Genomic DNA, 23,682 nt, shown 5'->3' on the forward strand with positions numbered 1-23,682 from the left:
AGGAAAACCACAGTTCCAGCCCTATTCGTTGACAGAGGCAGCACACTTTAAAACTTGCAAAGGAAACTATAAATAGGATTGCAAAAACCAAGTTCTACCACCTATACCATGTTAAGATCAAGGTATTGCATTTCCCTATGTTTGAGGAAAAACACATTAAATATGTTAAAGTTAAGCATGCTAAACACTTAGAACTAAGTATTCTAAAAAGGAGAGCTGCTCACGCTTCCACTAAAGTAGTTCCACACATAATCTGGTGGACCAGTGGTTGGGCCATGCGTTGGGCTGGCATCGGTGGATCCAAGTTCTCATCTTGACCCAACCATTCACTGATTATAAGGACTTTGTGAAAAGAAACATTTAGCTCTCATTTGGGGCAGAGGCACATGCAAGATTTGTATAACTGCTACCATGGGATCATTTTGAAAGTAGATTTCTATGTAATATATGTGTTTGTGCACATTATATGTATTTACATACATGTGTATATACATACATAATATGAACATTTGCATATGTAAGTGTAAGTTATTTTAAAGTGCCAAACCTCCAAAATGTCAGATATTGCTGTATTATAATACTATGAAATTTCTGGGTCTCCAGTTATAAATTGGATATTTTAGTTAAATTTCGAAGAGAGAGGCACAGGACAAGAGTGATTTATCAAATGCAGAACCACTGTGCACAAATTGGCACTTTCTCCTGTTTTCTATAAACTCATTCTGTGTTGGTGTTAATTTTTTATTAAACTTGCACAAACTTTATTTAATTTCCCTGATTCTAGTCTCCTTTATCCTTTAATCCTTTCTCCAAATCTTTGTCACTAGGTTAGTTTTCCTTGAGCACTCTTTTCAAATTGCAATTCTTCCATTGGAATATAATAATTGTTTCCTATTCCCTCATACATAAAACAAAATTCTTTTATGTGTGTGGCAGTCACAATCCTAAAAGTTCCTCAATTTCCAATTCTTCTTTCTCCTAGCAACACAGTTACACTATGTTATCCAGCCTCCTTTAGTGTGAGGTATCTCCCCATGACTGACTTACCATAATGTGAATGGAGTGCTGGACACTTCCTCCAAGCCTGGACCTTAGGACATCCTTTGCATTCCTCCATGTTCTCTCTCTTAGCTTATCTGTAACCAAATGCAGAAGATCAAGTGTGGACTTGATCAAGAAGGTAATATAGCCCTAGCATATAGCGAAGCCACTACACGTAAGGAAATGGGATCTTCAGTATTTGAGTGGAACAAAGACTCCCTCCGTCATTGCAGATTCACATTGAACTGTGATATGAGTGAAAAATAACCCTTTATTTCATTTATGACTGGAGATTAAAGAATTTACCTAAGCTAATTAATAGAGTATATCTTCCATGGCCCTCTCTAACTGTCCCCACCATGACTATGTACTTATTCTCTTGGACAACTCTGTAGCATGGATCGCCTTCTAAAGATAAGGCTAGTTTCCCATGGCCTCCTGCAGCAACTACACTATTATATAGGTCTTTGCTGCCATTGTGCCTTCAAGATTGAATGATCTCTTCCCACTCTGCATTCCACATGCTTTCTATCACTCAGATACTAATTTAATATACATCTATCCTGTGGAAACTTCTCTTATTATTTAAACCCACGTGATCCTGTTATTCATTCAGTCCATTAATTTTTTTTCACCAAATGTAAATTATCAGTAATGAGCTAAGTTGTGAGCTCCCAAAAATCACTAAGTAAAAAATTTATGATATGATGTGCAATGTTGTTATGAAACCACATACAGAATGCTCCTAATCCAATCAGAAAATATTATTTAGGGTGACATGCCACTTGAGCTGAGAAGCTAATTCTAAAATATAAGTAGGTATTAGGCAGAAAACATACAGAGAAGTGAAGTGTATCCCTGACTTAAAGAACAATATATACAAAGGCCGAGAGATGACAGCACAGTCACCAAGAGCAGAGTGTAGTGTAAGATGGATAGGGTGCCAGGACATGAGTCGAGACGGCCATTCAGTCATTCAGTAATGACTATAATTTGCCAGGGACTCTGCCAAACTCCAGGGGTATGAAAATAAATAAAATCGAATCTCTGCTCTTTATGGTCTTATTCATAGTCTAATTAGAGAGAGACAAATAATCACAGCAGAATGTGAAAATGTAATAACCATTTTATCTTATTTTATTATATACAAAGTGCTATGGAGACAAAAAGGAAGCAAGGGTGGGGAAAAAGCAGGGTCAGGAAAGCTGTCAGGGAATACATGATCTTTGAGCTAATTTTTCAAAAGGAGAAGGAATTTGTGAGAGAAAGGAAGAAGTAAAACATTTTGGGCAAAGAGGGCATGATAATACAGGCATGGGGATTACCACACCAAAAACAAAACAAAACAAACAAACAAACAAACCCAAACAAAAACCTCATGCGTATATTAGCAAGTGAGTTTCTCTTTTTGAAAAAATGTTTCGAGGCGCCTGGGTGGCTCAGTCGGTTAAGCATCCAGTTTTGTCTCAGGCCATCATCTCATGGTTCATGAGTTTGAGCCTGGGTCAGGCTGTGTGCTGACAGCTTGGACCCTGGAACTTGCTTCAGATTCTGTGTCTTCCTCTCTCTGCCCCTCCCTTACTTGTGTGTGTGCACACGCGTGCACTCTCTCTCTCTCTCTCAAAAATAAACATTAAAAAAAAATTTTTATTGATTTGTTTATAGAGCGAAAGTAGGGGTGGCGGGGCAGAGAAAGAATCCCAAGCAAGCCCCACCCTGTCAGAACAGAGTCCTACTTGGGGCTCCATCTCACAAACCAGGAGATCATTACCTGAATGGAAATCAAGAGTTGGATGCTTAACCCACTGAGCCACCCAGGTGCCCCAGTAAGTGAGTTTTTAAGACCAGGGCTTGCCAGGCAAATGTGGACATGGAAGGAAATAAAACAAACAGGTAGATACTGACCAAGCTCTTGAAGATTAGTAAATATCACCCCAAGAGTTTGAATTTATCCTTCAAGTCATACAAAATATGGAAGTGCTATAAGCAGAAGAGTGATATAATTGGATTTGCATTCCAGAAAGATCTTTAGGATGAAAGTGCACAGAATGGAAAGCAGAAAGGCAGTCTGGAAAGGGACATTTCACACCTGATTATATTCTTATTTGCATTATTTTCAGTATAATGTTTTAGTGTCTTGTCTATTCAACTTGTTAATCTCTCTAAGGATAGGAGATAATGATGCTTTTTTATTTCTGCGACCAAAGAGCACAAAGTAAGGCACATTGCTTTTCGGTAAAATTATATTGATTAAATGTTTGATTAAACTTAACTTTGAGCCTAGACTCCTGTTGAGTGGAGAAAGATTTCACTGCTGCCCTGCAGGAGAGAAGCAGCTGTATTATTCTCCTTTGAATAGATATCTTAACCTGTCCAGAAAGGGGAAATAACTACATCCGTACAAAGGAGGTGTTGGGAAGTTTAATTAGCCAGTGTTTATAATCTTCTTTGAAGCTGAAAAGTGCTAATTATGTTTTTCCCACTTTAAGACTCTGAGTCACATGGACCATATCTTAAGAGCTTCTGAGTTAGGAAAGTTTTTACCTACATAAATTGAGCTGAGTAGCTTTTGCAAACACATATTCCAGCAAGATAACCTTAGGATTGACCAAATAACTCTATGTAAGGTAAGAGGTTTATTAGGTAAGTTTAAAAGAAAACTTGCTTGCTATTAATATCATCAAACCAACAAAAACCACCAAAGGAATGTTGCTTCATGAAGAGTTTTCCTTTCCTGTAGGTATCCTCTGCTGCTTACCTTTGCCCCTACTTTAATAGACTCAGTGTCATAGCTTTCCATGCAATCCAGTCATGGACCTCTTAATCCTTCACATCTAAGCATGGTGGAAAATTAACTTACAATTTATTGAGGAGAGGTAGATCTAGAAGTAATATGCAAATCAACTCAGGGGAATCTTATGGAAGGCCATTGTGCCTATTCATGCCCAGTGTCCATGCAAGACAGTTACCTGGCCCTATCACCAAAGAATGTCTTCAAGCCTATTTTAGTCCTTCAAATCCAAAACTAAAGACCCTAAAACTGAGATACTAAAGTTTCCCCCCTTATATATCAAAGTTCCATTTTCTCCATTTTTTTCAGTTACTGCTTTTTCAGATGATTTACACTGGGAATATCCATTTTCTTCAGAGGAAAGCTTATTCCCTACTAATAGGTACATGGTCTTACTGTATGGCTTTAATATACCAACTATTTAAAAATATAACCCCAAAGGATCAATATTCATATAAAAGACACGATGGGTGTCAGATTGCAATGAGTATAGTCAATGAATCAAACATTTTGGGAAGTGCCTAGAGCAACCTTGAGGTTATTTGTGTTCAAATGTGTATCATCTGAAAATGGTCTTTGATGGAAACAGATGCTTACATATTGGAGACCATACCCCAAAGGAGCCAATAACTGTGAATGACATTGATAATATTTACTGATCAAGTGTTAGTTATATGCTAAGCACTGATTTATGTGCTTTGCATGTACTTGCCCAAGACTGTTCATTTCCTAGGTGGAACCTTCTCAAATAGGCTGTTTGAACCAAGGGTCTCTCCACTTAACCACTGTAGTCATGTTTCTCAGACTAGGGCATCCAACAGTATGCGAGGGGTAAACACACCCCAGATAAACAGTTTATCTTCTTAGAATCAACTTAATCCAAGGGTCAGTAATGGAATTGTATCAAAAATTTACCTAAATTTTTCATATAAAATATAATATTCCAGGATATTTGTGGCAGAGTGTTTCTAACTATGGGCCCGCCCTCTTGTACACTCATCTCTGTTGTTATCATACTTCGATGAAAAGTTTGCAGAGTCACATACTCTTCTGTAATAATGCATACTGAGGTTTCTCTGGATGTCATTTAGCCAAACCATTCATTTATCACCTTTTGCATTCCAAGTGTATTGCTGGGATACAGTTTACCATGGGAGGAGGATTTGGACAGTTGTAACTTCACCCAATCCTGGAATTAAGAGCATTAATTAATAAATGTTATCTCTTCCAATACCAGAAAAACAAGAATAAAGAAGGATTAATACACACATGTGTATGTGCACTCATAGGCCACCTACTTAGTAAAATAGGCAAAGAGAAAGAAACCCCCAGGAAGGTAACACATCTTGATACCTTGTACTCTGTTGTACACTCATAGAAAGGTAAATGACAGAACCATGTATGCTCAAAAACACCATTAGATTGCGTCATTTAGTTATCATGGAATTAAATCCTTGTTCAGCTCTCAAGGTTTTTACTGCTCAGATGATTGTTCTTGAACAAGAGATTGGCAAGAATGCCCTGGTGGAGAATGGCATTTACTTAGCAGTCCATGTCTTAACTTTACTAGAATCCTTAGTGTTTAAATCAAACTGTCCTGTATGAGAGGTTGAGACTCCCTGCCCTATTTATTTTGGTGGCTCTGTTTTCCAGTCTTAACAATTTTCTGGTAATAAACCTTCCATTAAATTTATTAGGCTGTGTGTCAGTTTTATATTTTGGAGACTATATTTGTTGAAAATGAACTCTAGGATTCTCTGCTGGCTGGAATAATTCTTGAACTCTGATTACTAGGCCATGTCAATGGTCTGTTATTTAGTGCCATACCACTTTGTTTCAATTGATTTGCAGTTGTTACTAGGGTTCTGCTCAATTTCATTTTTGTATGCTTATTTGCATTAGATTCAGGACTTGATTGAGGGAATGAAAACCTGGGATGGAGTTATAGTTATCTTCTTGGGAATTTTCTCCCTTCTTACATTCCAAGTTTAGTCAAGGGATATACTTTGCAATGGCAAGTGGAGATGGGGGAAGGAGGATACAGCAGGAACTACCCAGGAAAGAGACGGTAGATTTGATTTCCTAATATTTCTTCCTCCTCTCAAATATCCCCATGCTTTTTTGCTAGTTTTCTGCCATTTCTTGAAATGCATATCATAGTTATCTGGAGAAAGAGAAGAAATCAAACAATATAATACTTAGTCAGATACATTCCTTCTGGCATTTGACAAATATAATCAAGCAACCTAGATTTTCTACATTTGCTTTTAGTGAAAATTCCAGTTTAGAGCTCATTTCTTTCTTTGTACATCACTGAAGGCATCCAAGAGTAATCAACAGAGTCCGTATTCCTGCCGTTTTGATTCTAGTCCTCCAAAATCTCACCAACTGTGCCCATGTGTCTGGAGTCTCCAGAGCTGGCAGGTAGTATCTTAACTGACTACATCACCATCAATAGCATGGTTTGAAAGTCTTTCATTCAGTGATGAATGAATCTGCACCATTGACCATACCATCTCAACTCAGTCTACTCTTCATTTACTTTGCTTTATTTCTTATTCCAATATTTGTATTGGGTGGGAATATATTAGAATCAAATTAAAGAAATAGGCTCAAGCTAAGACAAGCCAAAAGAGGGTGAAGGTTGTTATTCAGGACATGCTTTTCCTAGGACAGAAAAAAAGCCAGTTCTCAGGAAGGGACTACAATTATAAAATAGAAAGTTATTAGAATGTTTTCTCTTCTCTCATCTTTGATCCTTTGCCTAAGAACAATTACTGGCTTTCTATCTGCAGATCAGACTACATGATCTCTTAAAATACCATTTAGTTCGCTGAATTTGTAAGCCCTCTAACTTACAGAGAGTCTGAATCAGATAACTATTTGATCCGGAAGTACTGGTATCATATAGACCATCCCAAATCTTTTTTTTTTTTTTTTTAACTTATTTGTGTAGTTGAATGCATCACCCACAGCAAACTGTACTTTAGTGGTGAATCCCATCAAACAACATTGAATCAGTAGTTTTCATGAGGCTGAAGAGAGCCATGAACTTCCATCTCTGCAGATTTCACAACCCAATAATCTTAATATATCTACATGTATTAGGGGGCAGATATTAACTTACTCTCCCAAAGAGTGTTATATTGGGATCAATATTTCATTAGCACTCTCCAGAGCTAATGATTAAGCCATGTACCAGCTGGACCCAATTCCCTGCTGTGAGTCATTGACATTTGCACTGTGGCCTGTGAGGTAATCTGCCCTTTTAAAGGAATGAGAAAGGTTAACCCAGACCCTTGTAAACCTTTATCAATGACTTAACATCATTAAAATTTACCCAGTCCATTTTGTGGCAGTCAATCAAACATAAAAGTCCCTAAAGTAGTAGGCCCTTAATTTTTTAAATGAGAAAATCAAGCCAACAATTTCTTGAAAAGTGTTTAAATATCTAATATGTGCCCCCAGACAATACAAGGTGCTATGGAAGATACAGACAAAAAAAAAAGATACCTGCTGCATACCCTCAAGAAACTTACTGACTAAATGGGAAGTCAGATTAAAACTCAAGAATAACCTAAGATTTTAAGTATTAACTAATAACCACAAAGAGGAAATAAATGAAAACTACAGTCAAATGGAAAGTGTTTTTTTTTTTAACCTTTCAAAAATTATATCTGATGTGCTTTGCATCAGGAAAGCAAAGAAAATACAAACAAGATAGATGGGACTTGGGCTGCATTTCTAAAGATTTATAAAATTTGTGATAGGTTGGAAAGAATGAGGATCACTTTTGCTTTGTCTAGAGAGAGAGGGGAAGGGATGAGGGAACTGGAGCAGAGAGAAAGAAAAGAAAGAAAAGAAAGAAAGAAAGAAAGAAAGAAAGAAAGAAAGAAAGAAAGAAAGAAAGAGGAAGGGAGGGAGGGAGGGAGGGAGGGAGGGAGGGAGAGAGGGAGGGAGGGAAGGAAGGGAGGGAGGGAGGGAGGGAGGGAGGGAGAGAGGGAGGGAGGGAAGGAAGGGAGGGAGGGAGGAAGGAAGGGAGAAAGGAAAAGAAACCGGAGCTGCACAAAATAATTTTTCATCCAGATATTTCTACACACCTGAGTCTGACTGGTAAAATTTGGGGAAAAGAAGTCATTGTGTGAGCCAGAACTGAAAAATGACTAGCAGAACCTGTGGAAGTGAGAACCAAAACAATAATTTGCATAGGTGTGAGAGAAATCCTGTTTCTAGTGTTTAGGGAGAAGCTAGAGCCATCAATGTGAAATCTCACAGGTGCATCTTGCCTCCCTAACAACACTTTTCCTCTCTGTGCACACACTGCAGGTGTGTACAGATCTAGGTTCCAACAGGTCGACTTTTCTTTCTACCACAGCTTTCCCTCCCAAGCATTGCTCCTGCTACTGAGATAACTACTAGGTTGTTCTTGGCAGCTTCCAAAACACTTGCATCTTCTGAATGTTTCATCCACAGGCTTCCACACCTCCCACTGGGCATCAGCTAATTTTTCATTTGCCCAAGCCCTCAGAATGACAGGTCCCACAATTAGCCTTCCCAGAGGCTTCCTTCTTCCTTGGCAGTAGGTGTGGTGAATGTCAAAATCCCATCCTGTTAGCAAACTCAGTTTAGTATTAAAAGCTTTGTCTATGACAGCAAACAAATGTTTGGGGGCGTGGTGGGGCAGAAGTATCTTAAGAAGGAAAATGACTGGGCCATTTGTTTCATCCAAGTGTGAAGTGTTAGAGAAAAATCTTATCTAGTCCAGCCCCATCATTTTATTGAAAAAGAACATGGAAACCTGAGAGGCAAAGTGTCTAATCCAAGATTTGACAGAAAGTTAGTGACAGAGGTAGTTTTGGCTCCTCACTGGGAAATTGTAAGCCCTTGTAAGACAAAAGCCATGATTTATATATCTTTGAAGCTCCACAGTTCCTAGAATGGGGCTTTGCCCATAATAAATGGTAAGTAAATGTTTTGGAGAAAGACAAGATAATCCGAGGATTGATTCTAAACCAAAATTCTCAGTGTTGTCAATTCCTAATTTCTTTTTCGTTAATTCAATTTTTCCTCTATTATTTATCATCTAGGGTTTATATTTCATGTACTTTTTACCTATAATGTTCAATTTCTCTTCAAAATCAAGACACTTTCCTCAATTAAGATGAATACTTTATTACCTCCTTTCTTCTGCATATCTCTTTTATCCCTTTCAGATGGTTCCTAACTCATTACCACCCCTTTCTGTATCCTAAACACTGAACTCTCTGTACAGTGTCATTGGGTGTCTTCAGATGAACTGATTATCCAACTATTATTGAATGAAATGTTTGATGCTAAGAAATTAAATTAATCAGTTATGAATTACATACTGTGTATTCTTCAGTATTAACCATTTGAGGAATATAGCAAGCCAAAGAAATACTCCTTGCATTCAGAAAGCTTTTTATTCATTTTTATTCATTTGATTGGAGAAAAAATTAATGAAGATTCAAATGACAACATAAAAAAGCACAATAGATGACATAAAACAAAATATGATTGATTTCTATACAGACAACAAATGCTATAGTAGTAAATCCTGTGGAATAAAATGGGACAGTCTCCTGGAATAGAAGAGATATGAGATGAGCTTGTGGATCAGACTTAGCAGAAAGAGGATGAGATTTTTCTGTGTGAAAAGAAAATTGGGACAAAGCTTTGAAGACAGATATCCACCTATAAGTTATAAGTAGGTGTTAGTGAGTAGACAAAAGTGGTTAGAACAAAGGGCATATATCAGGAAGAAAGATGCAGAGGCTGATAGTCCAGGAGTTTGGGGCCTTGAATTTTGAGATATGTGCTTAAGCCAGCTAGCAGTCACTAAGTGATGTTGGTCTCCAAGGGCTCATGTTCTCACTGGGGAGACGGACATGCACATAGAGAATTTCTAAGATTAATTTGATGACGTATGGACTCGAAGGAAATTAGGTGGTACTGAACCAACCTTAAAAAAATAGTTGCTCATAGGCCAATATGACCAAGAAAGACTTCAAGTAAGCTAAAATTTGAATTGGTATCCAAAGGGCAGTGAGAATCTGGATTAGCAGTGAGAGAATAGGAGACTTTTTACAGGGAGAAAAAAAAGAGAGTTTCTGACTTTAAAAATTTGTATTTGTTAAGTTGTTTTTCTCACCCCTGATATTAAGTGGAAATAAATAAAAAGCTTTTGTTGTTCAAAAATTGTATCAAATATATTTTCTACCCTGAGAGAGGAGAATGCACGCATGGTAAATTTTAGAGCTATGCTGTTTGTGTTTATGAAGACCTCACTGCAGAATATATGCTCTACTAAATTTCATCTCTTTTTTGCAATTAATAATTATTGATTTTTAAAATGTCACCTCAACCAAACACTAAATATTTAAGAAATATAGATGGTGGCTGCTTAATTATGAGATCCCTATATGCTTCTGTTTTCTCTGTATTCAAGAACCAATTAAAGGAACAAGCAGTTTGTACTCTTGAGTCCACCTGAAACAATCACTATAAGAAAAAAGAAAAGTCATATCGAAGGGCATGATTTGAAACTTATTCTTGGCATGAAGCTAATATAATACTGTTCTTGCACAATCTGAGGGGGTTGATGGGACTACTTTCCCTTTACTAATATTTTTTGTAGATTCCAGGGGTTATAATATCCTTGTGTCCCTATTTTGTTTGTTTGTTTGTTTTTTTTAATAGGGGATTCAGGAAGATTTAAGAAAATGCCATTTTTCCCACTATCATCCCAGAATCCTCCATTATTGCTATTCTATGAAATAGTAGGTAGCTAGTTTTGAGTGGTATGGTTAGAAGGAAATCCCTTTTTTATTTGAGATACGTAGTAAATAATACTTAAAGAAATCTCATACGGTTTTTGCAGTTCTAGATATATGCTCTTTAGATCAGAAAAAAAGTAAATATAAAGTTTAATTATATCAATGAGTCCTTAAAGAAGAAAGCCAAAGAAATGGAATAGTACTAAAAAAAAGATAATTCAAGAAGACTTTCCAGAGATACATTTTATTGCCTGAATTAGTCTAAGCATGGCAATGAAATATATAATGTATACTTTTATAGGGAAAAGAAATAACTAGGCAATGTAAAAAAATAGGGATCATTACCAGAAAATATAGCTTGTAAAAATGATTCAGAAAAAATTCAGTTACAATGGGTAAAAAGCTTTTGTAATTTAAGAGTTTGAAATGTATTTGTTTTTATATTTAAATGAATTTATTTTATTCATAATATATTAATATATTCTTATATGAGGATTAGAAAAATCTCTAGAATAATAAAATTATAAATTTCATATAATTTCCTGGATGTAAGTATACCATAAGGAAAACTGAGTATACAACTGTGTTCCCTTGACTAAAATCATAGGCCAAAATTTAGTTAAAGATACTATATGGATCCTTTCAAAGTTATGATAAGACATAGCCAATGAAGTAAGAATATTTGCTTAAGAAAACAGATAAATTCCCCTCTCCCCATAAAATTGTCATGTTGACTTTGATTTTCACTCCTCCACGTAAACAACTTGGAAATCATCATACCAGTTCTTGAAACAACAACAAAAACAACAAAAATTGAACAAGCTGAAAATTAACTACTTCTGTTGAACTCCTCAAAGAACTGAGGTATCCAGCAGGCCAAAAATCTAAAAAGAGAGATAAAATACTGAGAGTAACAGGCAAGAAACCCTGGGCCATAAACTAGTGGGAACAATTCAATGGTCATTTTTATAAGTTGGTAGGGCTGAGTATGGACTAGCATGAAAGAAAAAACTCCTGAGGGCTGCATTCCTAGGGGAGGGTAGCACATTTTTGTAGGTTTTAACTCTTTTAAGTGTTTCCATGTGAACCAGCAATTACACTCTTTGGTATTTACCCAATTGATTTCTAAACTTATGTCCACATAAAAACATCCACACAAATGTATAGAGCAGCTTTATTCATAATCATAAAAACTGGGAGCAACCAGACATTCTCTAGGTGAATGGATAAACAAACTGTGGTATACTGGTGCAGTGGAATATCATATTTAGTGTTAAAAAGAAATGAGCTAGCAAGGCATGAAAAGAAATGGATGGATCCTAAATTTCCAAGTGAAAGAAGCCAAACTAAAAAGACTGTGAATTGTATGAGTCCAAGTATGACATTCTGCAAAAGGTAAATCTATAGAGACTATAAACAGATTGATTATTTCAGAGATTCAGAGGAAGGAATTTGAATGGCATGTGACTTTGTTCAGAGTGGCAAAACTGTTCTAGGCAATGTGGATACATGCCACTATGCATTTGGCAAAATCCATTGAACTTTAAAACATAAGAGTGGATGCTAATGTTTGTATATTTAAAAATTCATTTATGAGGTCAGAGGAATCACAGGATGGAGTGCAGAATGTGACAAAACATATAACTGTATTACAAATGTATGAAATGACTGCACTGAAAGGGATATGGGGGACAATGTGCTGCCTTAAGTCACTTTAGAAATGAAAGGAGTGTATAAAGCTAAAGGCAAAATAAATAATATAAGAACTGTGCTGGCTGGTAAAGTTGTTTCTCATTGGAATAAAGGTTAACAGTTTTGATACCTCTATACTGTTAATAGCAAGTATCCAATATAGATTTGAACACGTAAATAAGTGGATGGAGAGTGATGGAAGCTAGGTGTCTCACTGTTGGAGTGGAGGTTTATACACAGGTATTAGGAAAAGGCTAGAATGATAATATGGTAATGGGTTAAAATTGGAAATATCATTGTGAACTCATGTTGAGTTGAATATTGATACAGATAATTGCATATAGAAATATTTATAGATATGTGTATTTATTTTTTTAATTTTTTAGTGTTTCTTTATTTTTGAGAGACAGAGACAGAGACAGAGAATGAGCGTGGGAGGGGCAGAGAGAGAGGGAGACGCAGAAACTGAAGCAGGCTCCAGGCTCTGAGCTGTCTGCACAGAGCCTGATACGGGGCTCGAACCCACAAACTGTGAGATCATGACATGAGCCAAAGTCAGATGCTTAACCACCTGAGCCACCCAGGCGCCCCTAGATATGTGTATTTATATCAGCTAGTATATATATACATGTTTCCTTGTTCTGAGGGAGTCTAAAAACAACAACACCACAATAGAAGTAAGCATACCTATTGCTCACATTGTAGTTTGTAAACTCATCTGCCAATAAAAAGAACCAGGGCTCATTGGAGAAATGGCTGGCACTAGGATGAGGTCAGGAAATTTACAAGATGAGCCCAGAGCATCTTAACAGTGTTAGAAAGAAAGGAAGTGCTAAAAAAAAATGATGGAGGTATGTCCAAGGGATATAAGAGTCATTGAAAGAGCTCCCAGTAGCTAAATCTGGAACAATTTGAGCAACAAAATAAATAGTGTGAGGTTATAGCCCAAAATATAAAACAAACACCCATGAATTCATACTGATATAAATAAATAATTGAATAAAATAAAAACAAATGGAGAGGAAAGGAAATCTTCCACACAGAAGAATTCCAAATAATTTGTGTAGACACTTTCCCCTGAAAAAGGAGGAGCATAATTACCCATTCCTTAAGTGTGGGCCATGCATAGTGACTTCCTTCCTGTGTAAAAAAGGACAAAAAAAGGAGTAATTTCACACTGGAGAAAACTGACAAGCACTACTTCAGCTAGGCTATCAAAGTCAACATCAACACGATAAGTCATGTTGATAGTTTATGCTCTTGATATGATGGCATGAGAATGTCACTTTACCTCTGTAGTTCTCCTCCCCAAAACCCATAATTCCAGTCTAATTGTGAGAAAATTGTCAAACAAATCCAAATTGAGGACACTCTACAAAATATCTGATCAGTACTCTTGAAGTTCGTCAAAACCAAGGATAGTCTAAGAACCAACAGAACCAACCTGTTGGTTCTGTTGGTTTCTGTTCACAACCAACAGAAATCTAAAGATGAATGATTACTGAATGTATTGAGGTATCTTAAATAGGATCAGAGAACAGAACAAAAGGACAGTAGGTAAAAACTAAGCTATATGAATAACAAATGGACTGTAGTTAATAATAACATACCAGGATCAATTCCTTACAACATACGCATTCTAATAATGTAGTATGTTAAAGATAGGGGAAACCTAGTGAAAGGTTTATGGAATGTTGTATTATCATTATTTTTTCTGTAAATCTTAATTATAAAAAATGAAATCTATTAAGAAAAAATGTTTGACATGTTTTGTCTTAGTATGGGAAGGTTCATCAGTTTGCCTGAGTCCCCAATTACCGCTTCCTGGAATAGAGACACATTAAGCACTCATAACAAAGGTTGTAGTAGGGAGAGACACATACTCATCCACACACATGCACACACACACACACACACACACGAAATAGGGTTGTTAGTGACAAAAGAAAGCTCAATAAAAACGGGAGAACATGTAAGATGTGTTGCCTTTATTTTCTTCTCCACCCAAGGAACCCACATAGTTCATCTTCCATAGCTCCTGTCTTCTTCTTCAAAAAAGTGGTCTTATAAGCCAAGTATCCTGATTTCTATTTGAGTGTATTTCAATACATCCTAACATATACAAACCATTTAAGTTCCAGCTCACAGAATGGTTTATACTTTCACTTCTCTAGAATGTCTAATATTAGAAACTCATTTACTTTATGGGAGTTCTTTAATACTTGGATAAGAAAAGTAAAGCATGTCTTGCCCCGGGCCAGTAAATAAGTGACAATCTGCAAATTTAATATAAAAATGATTAATTTTCATAGATAGTGGTGTAGTCCAGTAAAACCTTGTAAAATGCTCTATTAAATAGGTGAAAGAAATAAAAACTTAATGAAAGATTTATTTATAGAACTTTATTTTTTAGAATAGAGAATGATTTTGTTCTAAAGCTGGGAAGAATATTTGACACTGGTTTTTATATTTTAAAAAAGCAAAGCCATACTTATTTATTTAGAGGAACCATTTTTAATGAATCCATTCATTTTATTTATGCAGCTAAAGGGGTAATCCTACTGACCTTCACTATGAAAAGAGCTAAGTATTTTTCCATTTTAACATTGTCAATTTCACTTTTTTAAAATAGCCAAATAAAAGCTAACTTTGGTCCAGCAAGAATGAATGACAGTAATTCCAAATAAGTAGAGGATGAAATCATGAGGTTTCATACACTTATGAAGTGTGCAGTAGCATTTCAGTTCATTTCGTCCATTGACAGCTAACCTTCATACTATATTTATTCATTTACTTATTGATTAGTTTCTTCAAGAAAAAAAACCCTTTCATTTAAAAAAACATTTGTTACACTCCTACATAGATCATTCTACCAAAGGGGAGAATGACATTATAAACTAGAGATAGAAAAAAATAACATTATGAGAGATATATCATGTATAATATTTCCAGACAGAGAGAAGTGATAAAGATTTTATTGTTGATTTTATTTACTTGTTTATTTACTTACTGTATTCTTGTTTTATTCACTTTGAGGACTAAAAAAGAATTATGAAAGCACAATGGCAGTCCTTTTAATTTACTGAGTGCACTTTGTCCATTAGAAAAATACTGTCTTCTTTATAGCTTGTGTATAATCATATTCACTTTCCTCACCACAGAAAAGCAAATTCCTCACTACCAAGCACATGTCTTGTCTTAAACTTATTAAGCGAAGCAGGTGGGTGAGATACAATAATAAATTAATGTTTGGTCTTTGCCCCTGGTTCCTCACACATCCCTGGGAATTTTCTGAGTGATAGCAGTGATAAGAGAATCTTTTTTTCTAATAGGGCAACTTTTAGTGGGCCCCTATATAGATTCAGAATGGAGGCTGGTTGCCAGAAAGACCAAGTCTTGCTTAGAATCCTGAAACTTTTAGCCCCAGTCCCCAAATGCCCAGGAAAAGAGAGGTGCTGAGAGGGTGGCACACCCAGAAAGGGTATGGACACTCCACTCATCTTCCCCTGCATCTTGCCCTATGAATCTCTTCCTTTTGGCTATTCTTTCATTGTATCCTTTATAATAAACTAGCAACAGTAACTAAAGTGCTTTCCTGAGTTCTGTGACCCTTTCCCATAAATTACCAAATATGAGGAGGGATTCCCAGGAACCCCTGATTTACAAGGTCAGTCAGATGTATTGGTGAACTTGCAAGTGACAAATGAAGTGGGGAAAGTGTTGTAGGACTAAGCCTTTTAACTTGTAAGATCTGATCCTAATTCCAGGTAGATTATGTCAGATTTGAATTAAATTACTGGACATCCAGTTGGTGTCAGAGAGATGGAGAAGTGGTGTTGGAACATAGTTGGTGACAGGAGGAGAAAAAATGTCTCTGTAGGTCTCCTAAGAACTCAGAACAATTGATCAATTAATCATAAAAGTTACTTGATAGCTACTATGTCAAAAGATTTGTAGATGGTATAGAGAGTATAAATTAGTTTAGATAAAGGCCCTTAAGGGACATCTAGACAGTTTGTGTCCTTGAAAATACATTTAACAAGGAAGCTAATCTATATGAGTTGCCAAATTAATGGCAGAGATGATAAACATCATAGAAATTCCAAGCATATGCAGGTCAAAATCATGAGCAGATGAAAATTAGGAAAATGTTTCCTGGGTTACAGGATCAGGGTATGCCTTTGACTCTCCTCCGGGCTGTACAGAACATGGTCTGCAGTGAACCTCACTCTTCCTCTGAGCAGTGACATCATCATGGATGTCTTCTTCCTGCCAGCTAACCCACATCAAACCTTAGTATCCTGCCTCTATGCAGATAAGGGAATTTTCATTGTCTCATCTGTGCTCTCTCTCTACACACACACACACAAACACGCCTTGAAAGACATACAGACAGAACTTTACAGAAAGAGTTATCAATAAGATTCAAAGTATATGGAGTTGGAGGAGAGGAACAGAAGTGTTGGGTGCAGTTAGGTATTAACCTCCTAATCCAAATACTTCATTGTCTTTGGGATCAGGTGGGAAGCATATGTGGGTGGAGTTAGTTCCCAAGACTGGAAGATTCTCCCATGTGGGTATTTGATAAATTCTTGAAAAGTCTGCCATATGCCTGCCTCCTTTTTAGTTTTGCCATATAAATGGAGCCTGAGTCCTTGAATCCCGTGTAGAAGGCTGCCATCCTAACATCTACATCAATCACTATTGGCTTTCTAAGCAAGGAATAAATTCTTAACAGTGTTAAGCCACTGACATAATGGGTGTAATATAATAATTTATAATAAATATTTGAATAAAATATTTGGCTGACATCCTTGTTCCTGGCACAGAGCTCCTAAAACCCTTGGAATTTCCTGTGATGAGAGTGATAAAAGTATATTTTATTATGTTATGTTAATTTTTGGAAAGCACCTAAGAATGGGGGCTGATTGCCAGTGAGGCCAGCCATGTGTTTAAAGGCTTTGAACCTTCAGTCTTTTTTTTTTTTTTTTATCTTCTAAAGTACTTCTTTAATTTTTTTTTATTTTTTTTAATTTACATCCAAATTAGTTAGCATAGAGTGCAACAATGATTTCAGGAGTAGATTCCTTAATGCCCCTTACCCATTTAGCCCGTCCCCCCCCCCACAACCCCTCCAGTAACCCTGTTTGTTCTCCTTATTTAACAGTCTCTTATGTTTTGTCCCCCTCCCTGTTTTTATATTATTTTTGTTTCCCTTCCCTTATGTTCATCTGTCTTGTCTCTTAAAGTCCTCAGATGAGTGAAATCATATATTTGTCTTCCTCTGACTAATTTCGCTTAGCATAATACCCTCCAGTTCCATCTACATAGTTGCAAATGGCAAGATTTCATTATTTTGATTGCCGAGTAATACTCCATTGTATATATATACCACATCTTCTTTATCCATTCATCCATCAATGGGCATTTGGACTCTTTCCATACTTTAGCTATTGTTGACAGTGCTGCTAGAAACATGGGGGTGCATATGTCCCTTCGAAACATCACCCTGTACCCCTTGGATAAATACCTAGTAGTGCAATTGGTGGGTTGTAGGGTAGTTCTATTTTTAGTTTTTTGAGGAACCTCCATACTGCTTTCCAGAGTGGCTGCTCCAGCTTGCATTCCCACCAACAATGCAAAAGAGATCCTCTTTCTCCACATCCTCGCCAACATCTGTTGTTGCCTGAGTTGTTAATGTTAGCCATTCTGACAGGTGTAAGGTGGCGTCTCATTGTGATTTTGATTTGTATTTCCCTGGTGATGAGTGATGTTGAGCATTTTTTCATGTGTTGGTTGGCCATCCGGATGTCTACTTTGGAGAAATGTCTATTCATGTCTTTTGCCCATTTAATCACTGGATTATTTGTTTTTTGGGTGTTGAGTTTGATAAGTTCTTTACAGATTTTGGATACTAACCTGTTACCTGATATGTCATTTGCAAATATCTCCTCCCATTCTGTCACTTGCCTTTTAGTTTTGCTGATTGTTTCCTTCACTATGCCAAAGCTTTTTATTTTTATGAGGTCCCAGTAGTTCATTTTTGCTTTTGTTTCCCTTGCCTCTGGAGACGTGTTGAGTAAGAAGTTGCTGCAGCCAAGATCAAAGAGGTTTTTGCTTGCTTTCTCCTCAAGGATTTTGATGGCTTCCTGTCTTACATTTAGGTCTTTCATCCATTTTAAGTTTATTTTTGTGTATGGTGTAAGAAAGTGGTTGGAACCTTCAGTCTTACCCCCAGACCTCCAGCAGGGAGGATAGTGGGGCTGGAATCAGCCACCAATGGCAATGACTTAATCAACTATTCCTATGTAATGAAGCCCTCATAAAAACACAAATGGATGGGGTTCAAAGGGCTTCTGGGTTGATGAACTTGTGGAGGTGCTAGAAGAGTGATGTACCCTTCGCAAGCGTGGAAGGTCTGAACTCCTTCCCCATACCTTGCCTTATGCATCTTTTCCATTGGGATTGCCTGAGTTACACCTTTTTATAATAAACCGATAATACAGTAAGTAAAAGGGTTAAGTTCTGTGAGCCACTCTAGCAAAGTAATTGAAACCAAGGAGGGAATAATAGGAACCTCCTATTTATAGCCTGTTGGTCAGAAGCACAGGTAACCACCTGGACTTATGATTAGCATCTGAAGTGAAGGCAGTCTTATGGGACTAAGCTCTTAGTCTGTGGGATCTAATGCTATTTCCAGGTATATAGTATCAGAATTGAGTTCACTGCTTGATGATGTAGAAAACACGCACACACACACACACACACACACACACACACACACACACCAGAATTGGTGTCAGAATTGGAGTTTTGTTTGTACTAGTAGTTAGTGTTACTGAACTAAGTAATAAATAAATGGAAAATAGAAGCTAGGTATTGTCATAATAAAAACCTATAATTTGTGGTATTAGTTTATTGTTAGACAGTAAGCAATAAGAAAACAAACAGTAGTCTGGCAGCAGAATATTTGGTAAAACTGCCATGTGCAATAACTTGGACGGAAGATCTTGCCCACTGAGCTTGTGGCTTTAGGGAAGGTGGTTGGAAAGATTCAGTAGGATAGTGAATTGTCTTCTAATCATGATCTTTAACAAAGTATTATAAGGAAGAGTTCAGGAGAGAATTGGCTGGTTTTCAAATAGAGGTTGAGGAAGGATCAAAGCCAAAGAAAAGAGCTTTATAGGTTTGAAATAATAAGGAACATCCAGACCATAACAGGAAGAACTGTAGGCATAATTACTGGCATATGAGAAAGTCTTGAAAAAACACATCTAGTGCCTGCTAATATTGCCAATAAACTTATTACCAAAGAATTCAAGCCTGGACTAAAACATGGTTTAGTTTATCAAGTCATTAAACAAGTTGAGTACTCAGTTACATTATCAGAAAGAGGGCTATAAAAACTGCAGCCTCTGAAGAAGAAAGATCCCAAACACCCTGTGTTACTGTGGTCAAGAAGGATAATGAGCAAAGAAAACCTTCTCAGACATGTAAGGCGGGACCCTGGACAAGAGAAGTCTCCAAGAAAGGAGGCCTAATCAAGGCATTTCCCCTACTTTTGCAAGGAAGGGCCCTGCATAATTATATCATCGGGACTGAATATATGTTAAGAAAAGTGGATTACTTTTCTTACCTCTTCTTAGTAGGAAATAGAACCTATGGAAAAATCCTATAAAACTGAAAGCAGTCTTAATCTCTAAATAAGTACATGAAAGGTCTCCTGCCAAATGCCTACCTTGGACTTTGGATACATAAGAACTTTTATTGAGATTTTGTCATTGATTTGTTATAGAAGCAAATATTACCCTAAACAGTAAAAAAGAGATAAAGAGTTAAATAGAAAATAAAAGCATGTAGACAGCAGCATGGAGGTGGACAAGCTCATGAGGTTGTCAATAAGACTGAATTAACCAGTCTTATTTGGAAAAAATGATAAGATATTTAAGTTCTTAGTTTAAATGTGAATGTGATGACAGTTTTTGGGTTCAAGCCCCACATTGGGCTCTGTGCTGACAGCTCGGAGCCTGGAGCCTGGTTCGGAGTCTGTGTCCCCCTCTCTCTCGCTGCCCTTCCCCAACTTGTGCTCTTTCTCTCTCACTCTCTCTCTCTCTCTCTCAAAAATAAATAAACATTAAAAATAAATGTGAATATGATGAGGAAGTCAGGATATGTTACTACTTATAGATATGTTAGGTTGAATTAATGTTATTTTTTAAGGATTTTTTAGGTTTATTTATTTTTGAGAGAGAGAGAGAGCACAAGGGGGGTAGGGGCAGGGAGAGCAAGGAAGAGAGAGAATCCCAAGCAGACTCTGCACTGTCAGCACACAGACCAGTGTGGGGCTCAATCTCAGGAACCCTGAGATCACGACCGGAGCTAAAATCAAGAGTTGGATGCTTAACCAAATGAGCCACCCAGGAGCCCCTGAATTAACATTATTAATAAATGTATCAGATGAGCTTTTCCTACCTAGAAGTTCTCTGAAGTAGATTTTACAAAAATGGCTTCAAATATTCCCTTCTCTGTGTCCATGTAGCCAGGCAATATGATTTTTCAACTCTTGCCATCAAGAATTATAGCCTGTTTTCCCACTCTTCAAATCTAGGCTGGTCTTGGAGATTACTTTGATGCACAGAATTGGCAAAAGTAAAGTTGTGCCAATTCTAAAATGAGGCTGCAATAGTCCTGGCATGTTTCTGCTCTTGATCTTGGAATCCCACAGCATTTATCCAGTGGGACTTCAGAAATGCTCTGCACCAGTGACTATTTTTCTTTTTGAAATGGGAATGTCTATTTTGTTTTCTTATTCCTGTCTCACAATTGTATGTTGGATGTGGTGGGTGACAGAGGAATAAAAAATTTGCTTTTTTCGGTTCATTAATCTTCAAAACAATTTAAGTTAAACAGTAAGAACCGCCTATGAACCTAATGGAGATCACAAGAGCATGATAAAGGAAGGAAGGAAGGAAGGAAGGAAGGAAGGAAGGAAGGAAGGAAGGAAGGAAGGAAGGAAGGAAGGAAGGAAGGAAGGAAGGATTCATTCATGAGAAAATGAGATTCTTGGGGGGGGAAGGGAGTGTGGGTACTTTCAATGTAGGAGGGATATGAATAATTATGACCAGAGGGCACACCATTGTGGATTGATTACAAAAATAGCTGTAATTATTTTTCTCCCTCTACGTATACCCTTTTGCAATGAAGCTTTGCAGCTTTTCCCATCAAGAAATGGAGGGGTTTTTTTGTGCTTCTTGAGTAAGGATTGGCCCTGTGACTTGTTGTGACTGACTGAATGCAGAAGTAAAAGCAAGACATTTTGAAGCCTAGGCCTTAGGAAGTTGTGTAGACTTCTGCTCTCCTTCTGGAAACCCAGGTGCCCGATGTGGACAAGCCCGGAGTAGCATTCTGGATGATGAAAGAAGGGGCCCAGTTGCAACATTGCTCCAGTTGACAGCCAGTCAATTGCCAGATGTCTGAGGAAAGCCATCTAGACCAGTCAATCCCCATCAACCTACCAACTAACCACACATACAAGAGTTTACTTAAGATCAGCCAAGCCTGGTGAGATCAACAGGCCCAGTCAACTTCCCATAGACTTTTAAGAAATAATAATCGGTTTTTTTAGCCAATAAATTGTAATATGATTTGTTACCCAGCAGTAGATACCGGATGTAATTTCCCAAAAAATGAAACATTGGAAGACTTTGAGTATGACTGTACCAAGCCTCAGAAAGAAGAAAAAAAAATGGAATAAAACAACATGAGGAGCAGGCACTGTGAATACACTTAATTTGTGGGCACTGAGAACTTAAGTGACCATAAAAGAGCACCCATTGCATAGGGAAGGGGGCGCAGAAAAAGGAAGAATGTATATTTGAGCAGAGGAAAATAGGGAAATGCTAAAGATAACATTCTTTCCAACTTTGCTAAGATCAGGTTTGACTCCTTGTGGATGATTATTGGAGAACCCAAGTGAGGGATCAGAGCCAAAAACTATATGAATGGATTCATGATAAAATAATCAGCAGACACCTGTATTAGGCAGGTGAAGCCCTCCAAGACAATTTAAGTGAGGGTCTCTATTCCCAAAAGAAATTTAAATCTACTAAGAAAACAAGAGACAAAACTTAGATCTTACCAAGACAGCGTTAGGCTGTGGTGCAATGCATTGCTAGGTCTGAGCTACACAAGAGAGAATTGAAGGGGACACTAGATTTGTGCATCCACCATTAATATTTGAATGCTCTATACAGTATCTATGCTGATGATAACTCTGTTGATTCATGATAATCTCAAATGAACAACATACTATGCCTGCTGTGCAGGACATCGTTCTAAAAAAAGGTTGTTCTAAACTGTGCTGTCAAAGGGAAAACTACTGGAAATATTCTGATACAAGACTTACAAGGTGAACAACTTTTTTTTCTAAGTAAGCTTTGGACATATTCCTGCAATGAAGTACAGCACTGAAAAATTATAAAACAGCAGAGTTGAATATAATTAATCAGGATGGGGGATTTTACCACATAAGAAATGGGACTGGAATAAAATCAGACTTTTCAAAAACAGCACTGGAAACCAGAAGATAGTGGAGAAAAGCCTTCTAAGACCTGTGTGAAAATTATTTTAAGGCTTTTTAAGTGCTCAGCAGTCAGGGACATTTTAAAGCATGTAAGAACTCAACAAATTTTCATCACTTCCCCCTCTTAGGAATCTGCTTGAGGATGAAGACCAACAAAAAGAGGGCAAACCTAAGAAAAAAAGTGTGATATGTAGGAAACAAAGATTACAAAATGAATAAATAGCAAACAGAAGTTCCAGAACAACAACCTAAATGTAGCTTAAGCAACAAAAATGCTTTTTCTAAAAATTCTGGGGGGCTGAAAGTATAGCAAAGTATAGAACGGTAATAGAAGGATAGATAGGTAGGTAGATAATAGATAGATAGATAGATAGATAGATAGATAGATAGATAGATAGATAGATAGATAGATGATAGATGCATGATTACATACAGAAAAGGAGGAAGAAGGGAGAGAGAGTGAAGGAGGGAGGAAAAAGATGGGTGTTGATAGATACATGACAGTTTTATGAAAAATATGAACAAATAAAAATTATAAAAATGAAAAAACACATTTACATCATAACTCCAACAACAGCAAAAGTTCTTCAAAAAGTTATTATAATAAAATTCTTGGCCAGTCAACAAACAATATTTGTACATTTATAATAATTAAACTATATTTATTGTTATAATTATCTTTTTAAATTTAGTTTACTTATTTTGTGTATTTGGTGTAGTAATTAAAAAATAATTTATAGGGGCGCCTGGGTGGCGCAGTCGGTTAAGCACCCAACTTC

Source organism: Puma concolor, chromosome D3 (genome assembly GCF_028749965.1).
Source record: "Puma concolor isolate L17-30 chromosome D3, mPumCon1.1.hap2, whole genome shotgun sequence".
In the NCBI taxonomy this organism is placed as follows: domain Eukaryota; kingdom Metazoa; phylum Chordata; class Mammalia; order Carnivora; family Felidae; genus Puma; species Puma concolor.